This window comes from Emys orbicularis, chromosome 22, assembly GCF_028017835.1.
Source record: "Emys orbicularis isolate rEmyOrb1 chromosome 22, rEmyOrb1.hap1, whole genome shotgun sequence".
Taxonomy (NCBI): domain Eukaryota; kingdom Metazoa; phylum Chordata; order Testudines; family Emydidae; genus Emys; species Emys orbicularis.
In genome coordinates, this window is record NC_088704.1 from 11,481,359 (window position 1) to 11,488,666 (window position 7,308).

The following is a 7,308-nucleotide window of genomic DNA, read 5'->3' on the forward strand; positions in this document are numbered from 1 at the left end:
CCAACTCTTACAAGGGTGTAATTAACAGCTTCATTCGGACAATCCTCATAGCAAATGTATCACCTTTGTTTTATTTATTATTTGTTAAGGGTCTGCAATTATTATTGGTATTACCGTAGCACTTGGAGACCCAAATGAGGGCTCAGGGCCCTATTGTTCTTGGAGCTGAACAAATATCTAATGAAGAGACATTGCCTGCCCCAAAGAGATTGTGCTTGGCCCTGTACAAAACCCAAATTGGCTCTGCCCTGCAGATTTTATAATCCAGGGCTGCGTCAGCACTAGGATTATTTCCATAGAGTGTCTCCCTGGGGCAGCTCCACCAGAGATAGCAATGGTGGGGGTGTGCTAATGCAGACAGGAATCCAGGTGACTGATTGCATTTTAAGCACTAACCCTGTGACATCGAACCCCTGTTCAGGACAGGTCTGTACAGCACAGTGGCTAAAACATGGATGGCAGCAAATGACTTGGCTGCCAAGGGACTGTCATTGCTATGTGATTATACAGAGCCTAGGACCTTGACCTGGTTAGCCTCTAGGTGTTCCTGCAATATAAGTGTTAAATAATAATAATAATACACCAGCCTTTCCACCTTCACAGCCACCCCTCAAGCTGAACTAGTGGCAGCAACGGTGGAAAATTTTCATACTGAAGTCCAGTCTCTACTGAAATCAACGTCAAAACCTTCATTGACTTCAGTAGGGCCAGGACTTTGACCCAAATCCCCAAGGTATTTAGACCCCTAACTCCCATTGATTCCAATGGGAATTAGGCACTTTTGAGGATTTGGGAACTTCATCCCTACTGTAGCGATGGAATGGAGAAGATGGGACAAATGGGAAAGGAAGATAACTTTGTGGCGCATTGCAGGGGGTGCTCCTCTTCCTTATAGCAGAGTAGCCAACCCATGCCTGGGAAACCCCAGCACTGGAGAAAAGGACGCTGTCATTCCAAAGACAATTCCATGCTCATGTTGCAATCTATTCTCCATGATGAGTGTCCAGGGAATGCAACAGAGGCAGCCGGAGAGAGTGCAACAAAAGCACGATTTAGATGCAGCACTGCAGGTCTCCTGTCACCCTTCAACACTTTCACTCAGTCCAGAGCAAGACATCATGTATGATTATAGTTTCTGAGTGTCATAACTTGGATTGATGTGATTGTCGTTTAGTGCATGACATTCCTTTCTTCTTATACAATCAAGCCTTTTCCTTCCCTTTGTTCTTCAGTGTATTGTGTCGTTCATTCATCCCTAGTTATCATTGTGTGCCATGGACTCAAGTGACTCAGAAATGTCTTAATGATCCCCTGGATCTGAAAACAACTAGAGCCATTATTTGCATTGTGCATTTGCACATCTCCCATGCCTATCAGGGCTACTTTTTATCTCTGCTTTGTTTTGCTTGTACCTTGTAAATTGCCTCGCTGTCTAACTTTGTTGCACTCTCTCCGGCTGCCTCTGTTGCATTCCCTGGGCATGATAACTAAAGCAACACAAACAGAGTGGAAGAGATAAGCAGGAAGTTACGGAAGCGTCTCCAGGGAGAATCCAATGGCACACAAGCTCGTTAATGGGATATGGAGCTCTTCACAGCTAGCTCCCTGGTTCAGAATAGCTGAGCTGAGCTGTGACAATCAGCAGGCTGCTTGGTGGCCTATGCCTAATATGCTGGTGGTACCAGTCCAGTTGCTACTGGATGGGTATTTATCACTCAGTTGGCTCCCTTCTTGGCAGTATAATAGGGAAGCTAAGGCGACTGAGCTTTCTCCCCTCTAAAGTCTGGTCTTTCAAGGGCAAGGTTGAAGCACATTAGCAGGGCAAAGGCGGAAGCTGGCACTGGTGCCCATGCTGTCTGTACCTGTTCTGGGGTGATGGAGAGACCCTCACTCTCCAAGGCTGTCAGTCTTGCATTTCTGTCTATTTGCTCAGGGTCTGAGCCAAAGGCAATGCGAAAGATCCCAACTGACTTCCATGGTCTTGGATCAGGCCCTGAATTGTGTTGTATTAAAGGAGTGGGATTTCCATTTCTGCAGAACCCTTGGTAAGACATTTAAGCTTCAAACACTCACCTCTTGATCCCAGGGCACGCAGTATGAAACCAAAGAGCAGATGCAGGATTTGAGCAAGTCTCCCTGATAGCATCTTATGAAGTCTTAGTCAAAAGTCTTGAGAGATCACTCATGGGATACTTCCCTGAGGTTGAGCGTACCAAGGTAGGTGAGAATGCCTGATGGAGGCTGCTTTTAGGGATTAGTGACACGTGCTCACGCAAGGAGCAGCCAGGAAACCAACAGCCTTGATTCTTTCTCATGGAAACCATGTACAAATGGCAGCATTTACACCATGCTCTATGACACACAGACCCTGAATAGCATGTGCTTCAAATGCTCAGTGCTTCAATGGCTTGAACCTGAAGCAGTTGCCTGCACTGTGGATTGACCAGAATAATGAGCAGTAAAAGCCACCCTGACGCTAAAATTAGTCCAGCCCATTGCAGAGCAGAGAGAGATTCCCAAATGGTTTAATTTGTGCCTCCCTGGGGCTTGCAAAGAGCCTCCTCATCTCCCTTTAACTCATCATTTTGGCAACTGCCACTTGTGGACAGGAACGTCCCCGAGGCGCAGCGATATTTGCAGAGCAGGCGGCTGCTGAGATGATTATGGCAAATCAGCAGGTTGGCTTCTCTCTTTCATTCCTAATGACGCTCACCTTGGAGCAGCAGCTCCAAGCCACATGTGTCATTTCTCCAGAGCAGAATTTTAGGGGAGGCTCTCTCACTCACCTTCACGGCATGTGCACTCCTTAAGGAAGGGCGCTTTTGAAATTGCTCCAGGCAATCCTGCTATGCTTGGTTTGGGGATGGTCCAAAGCCCATTGAGGTCAGTGGGAGACCTTCCAGATCCCACTGGATCAGGTCCTATACCGCCTGCAGCAGTGGAGAAGCTGGCCCTGCATGAAGGCTTCATCTGCAAGAGCTTTACCTTTGAGAGTGACATGCAGAACTGGGATTTCTTTGATTTTCCTACCTCTGATTTTTCTGGGGTTAATGCCGCAAAGGCAGCATGGCCATTGATTGCTGCAGTGGGGCTGGGAGACCCTGGAAGAGAAATGGAGAGTCCATAGACGTAACCAGCATTAGCATCCCTCCTCTTTCTCTGCAAGTGCTGTCACATTCCTGAAGCCATTGCACGGGCTAGCTCTGAAAAGTTTTGCGGCACCTCAGCAGTAAGTCAGGTCTTGCAGCCTGAGCCAGGCTGCTCTGTGGTGGGATCTGAGATGCTGGGCTCAAATTCAACAGCTTAGGGTGTTATCGACTTGACAGCTTCTCCTTCAGTTGCACTGGAATTCAGAAGGCCGTTTTCGAGCTGGTGCAGAAATCCGGAGGTTGCATTCCCATCTCACGCTAATTTAGTTGAGCAGGGCACACGCAGTCTGAAGCTCACCTCTACATAGAGCTTTTATAGTCAAGCCCCTTAACATCATGTCTTGATTTGGAAAGCTTTTATCTTTTTGCAGTGGATTCTTTGTCCCCCCTGTCCCCACACCCGAGTGATCGATCTAGCAGCATACCTTGATTTAGAACAGCAGCATCCATTTTTGCAGACATTAGTGGACTAATGTATCCTTTACAGCTAACTAATTGGTGGTCTAAATGCTGCTCTTTGCACCCGCCGTTAATTGCAGCTATGAAAACAAAAGCTAGGTTGAGGTCCCTTGGAAAGCCTAACAGCGCAGTGATTTGTAACTGCGTTTGCCGCTGTTTAAAGCTGCTTCCTGCTTGATATGATGATTTGCGCCCACTAGCTAATACACACAATGGCCCAGATCCTGCAGTGAGCTCTGCATGGGCAGACCCCTTCCCCTACACAGAGCACCACTATCTGGGGCGGGGCTTCACCTGCGCATGGGAGGCTGCCCCCTGCGGAGCTCACGGCAGAATTGGGACCCCAGTCAGACTAGCAACAACCATGGGGGAAAGTGGTGTCCTGGCAGAGCCTTATCAGCTGTGTTTTGAACATGGTTGTCACCCGCAAACTGTGGGCCAGATCTAAGAAATCTGCAACTGACCGATCAGCTAAGAACTTTTGCCTTTAAACTCCAGTTGTTGGCAATAACATTGGCAGTGACACCCCTTACTATGAATCTGGCCTGTTAGAGAGTCTACACTTCCCCTGCTCTCTGCGCTGGCTAATTGCATTCTTCCTGCTGCTTGGAGTTAGACCCACATTCACATGCTTTAGTCCTAATTCTTGGACAGAAATCATACTACAATGCAGCTACTGCCTACCCGAACTGTGGGTTTTGTCTTAAGGGTTCCTTCACAAATTCCTCCCTCAAAATCTCTTTTGGCAGTGAAGACGCGCTTGCGTCCTATTTCTGATTATATACACAGCATTATAAAGTTGTCGTTATTGGGCCTTTAGTCTTTACGCTGTGGAGTGGGAACTATTGTGTGTGCTCTTCCAAATTTTCCTATAACAGTGCACGGCAACATTACACAAGAATTTAGGGCAGAAAATGGAGACCAACATATCCCCATGAAACAGCAGAGGGAAGTTAGGGAGGTAGAATATAATTACTCAAACTGGAATCTGACCAGGACACCAGGGGTAATACCCTCACTCCTGCAAAAAGGGCTGAGATCTTGGTTTTATCTCCAAAAGACATTACCTCAAGCAACACAGAACCTTTTCATGCCACACTGGGGTGACCATATTTCCCAAAGAGAAACAGGACACCCCCAGCCCATTGCCTGAGCCCCTCCCCTCACAAGACTGTTGCCCATGGCTAGACCCCTGAGGGGGGCCCTCATGAGACTGTCCCCCCGGTCCCTGGAACCCTGCCGCCCCCGCCCCCAAAGCTGGAACGCTGCCTCCCCTCCCCAGCTCTGCCTCCCCTGCTGCAGGGGGGGGGGGGAGCCTGGCATCTCTGCTTGCCCCACACACATTCCTCCACACTGCACCCTACTTTTTTTGACAAAAGTGGGCATTTGTCCCATTGCTCTTGCCAACTCAGCAAGAGCAAACGGGACAAATGCCTCCTTTTGGGAAAAAAAAGTTGGGACGGCAGGGACAGGGCTTTAAAAAGGGACTGTCCCGGGACGTATGGTCACCCTTCTGACTCAGTGAGAATGACACCTAGTGTCTAACCAACACCACTTTTCCACACAATAAAGTTAGCCTGTGCAACTCATTGACAAGATATTATGGAGATCAAGAACTTAGCAGGATTAAAAAAGGACTGGACATTTATAAGCCTAACAAGCATATCCAGAGTTATAATGGCAAGAACAACAAAAAGAATATTGGAAGGACTATAAACCCTCATTCTCCAGTGCATAAGACAGCCTCCAGCATTGGGAGTGGGGAAGAAACCGTTCTCTTGGGCAGGTTATTCCATAGCTGCCTAGTGCCAGGCTGTTTGCCAATCTTCTTCTGAAGCAGCTGATGTTGGAGATGGTATGGACTAGATGGAGCCCCAGAGTAGGGCAATTCCTATGCACTATTGTCAGAAACACCTAGGTGTTCCTCAGAGGTCATAGACCTAGCCTCACAAAGGCTCTCTGATGGACTCCTGTCCCAGGGATGGAGGCAGGAAACGAAACAGAAAGAGTGGGGCAAAGGATAACTATCATCTCTTTATTTACATCGCAATCAAATGCACATGCAACACGACACAGGACGTACTACAAGGTAACAGCCCTCCTCCACCTTCCGTCACCAGAAACTGTATTGTTTGTTCACTAGGAAAACTGCATTTCCCCAGAAAACTCCTAAAAATAATAATTAAAAAACCCACACTCCAAAGGAGAACCAAATGAGTGAGAGCTGCAGGCTGGGACATTTAGCTTCAGCCCGTCCCAACCAGCTTGTCCTCCGTGGGAGAGAGAGGGAGGGATGGGGAAGGGACAGCCTCAGGAACTCACAGTCTGCAAACTGCAGTGGGAACCAAAACAGGGCATGGCCTTGTGGCTAGGTGAGCCTTGTTCCAGCCTTGGCTGCTGGTTGAAGAAAAGCAAAATCAGCATCTCCCTGTGCCCCAATGCCGCGGTGCTGACTCCAGGGACAGACCCTCTGGCTAACTGCACCAGCCCCCAGTGGAGTCCTCTTGCCAAGAGCCCCCTCATAAACCTGCCTGGTCACTCAGATCAGAGTGCATGCCGAGTGGCTGGTCCTCTGAAAGGGAGCTTGCTGGCTGGCACCCCTTGCCAACAGCACAGTGCACCTGAGGGTCTGAAAAGTGGGTCACCAACATGAATGAACTGAAGGAGGGAGGGAGACATCTCCATTGTACAGAAGGGGAAACAGAGGCACAGAGCGGTAGAGTGACTCACCCTGGCCCCACAGCGAGTCTCTGGCAAAGCGAAGAGCAGAGCTAAGATCCAGTGACTCATCACCTACACATTTAGGGCCAGATCCTCAGGTGGTGCAAAATGGGCCAAACTCCCCTGAAGTCAATGGAGCAGCAGCCACGTACACCAGCTGAGGTTCAGGTTCTTATCTTCCAAATTACCCCACACAGACACTGAAGTGTGGGTTCTGGACAGAGTCACCAGTGAAGGCAGGTGTTTGTTTAGTGAGTGGCAAGCAGTATCACTAAAGCACTGCTTAGTCGTGCGTCACTGCCCCACAATCCTAGGTAGAGAAGAAAGAATCTGACTGGCTGTGGGCGATAAGCCATAGGGAAAGCAAGAATTTCAGGTCTGCAGAGAATGGGCATGTCCCATGCAATGGTCCGGTTCAGGATATTCAATTTCCTGGTCATCTTCTCTGATCTCCCATATAGGTTTCAAGCAGGAGAGAACAAGGACACCCGCCCACCTGTCCCAGAACCCAGGAATCCTAGGGGACCTCCTCCCAGTCTTCTCACAAGAAATAACCAAGGCGAAAGGCTTAAGCCCTGGCTTCCATTCGACCTAAAGGAGGCAACTTTAGCTGCAGTGAGAAGAGAGTCTTGTATTCTCTTTCCCTCTCAGCAGAGACAATATAAGGCCCCTTTCCCCTGTTTCAGAGGTTCTCAACTCCAGGGTCGTGAACTGGTGTCAGGGGGCCACAATCACTCTGCTAAATGGGAGAGGGGGGTCCCAGCGAGATGGGAGAGATGTCCGGGGGGGCGGTCCTGGGATAGAAAAGGTGGAGAACAACTACCCTCATCTCATCACCAGAATCAGTCTTGTTGGGGCCCTGCCCGGTCAGAGCCTGCAGCTTCAATCATTTGGTAGATATTTTCCCACCCCTCCCCACTGCTAGTTATAAATAACTCGTCCCTGACCCTCCAGGCTGGAAATGAATCTCTGTCCCCTT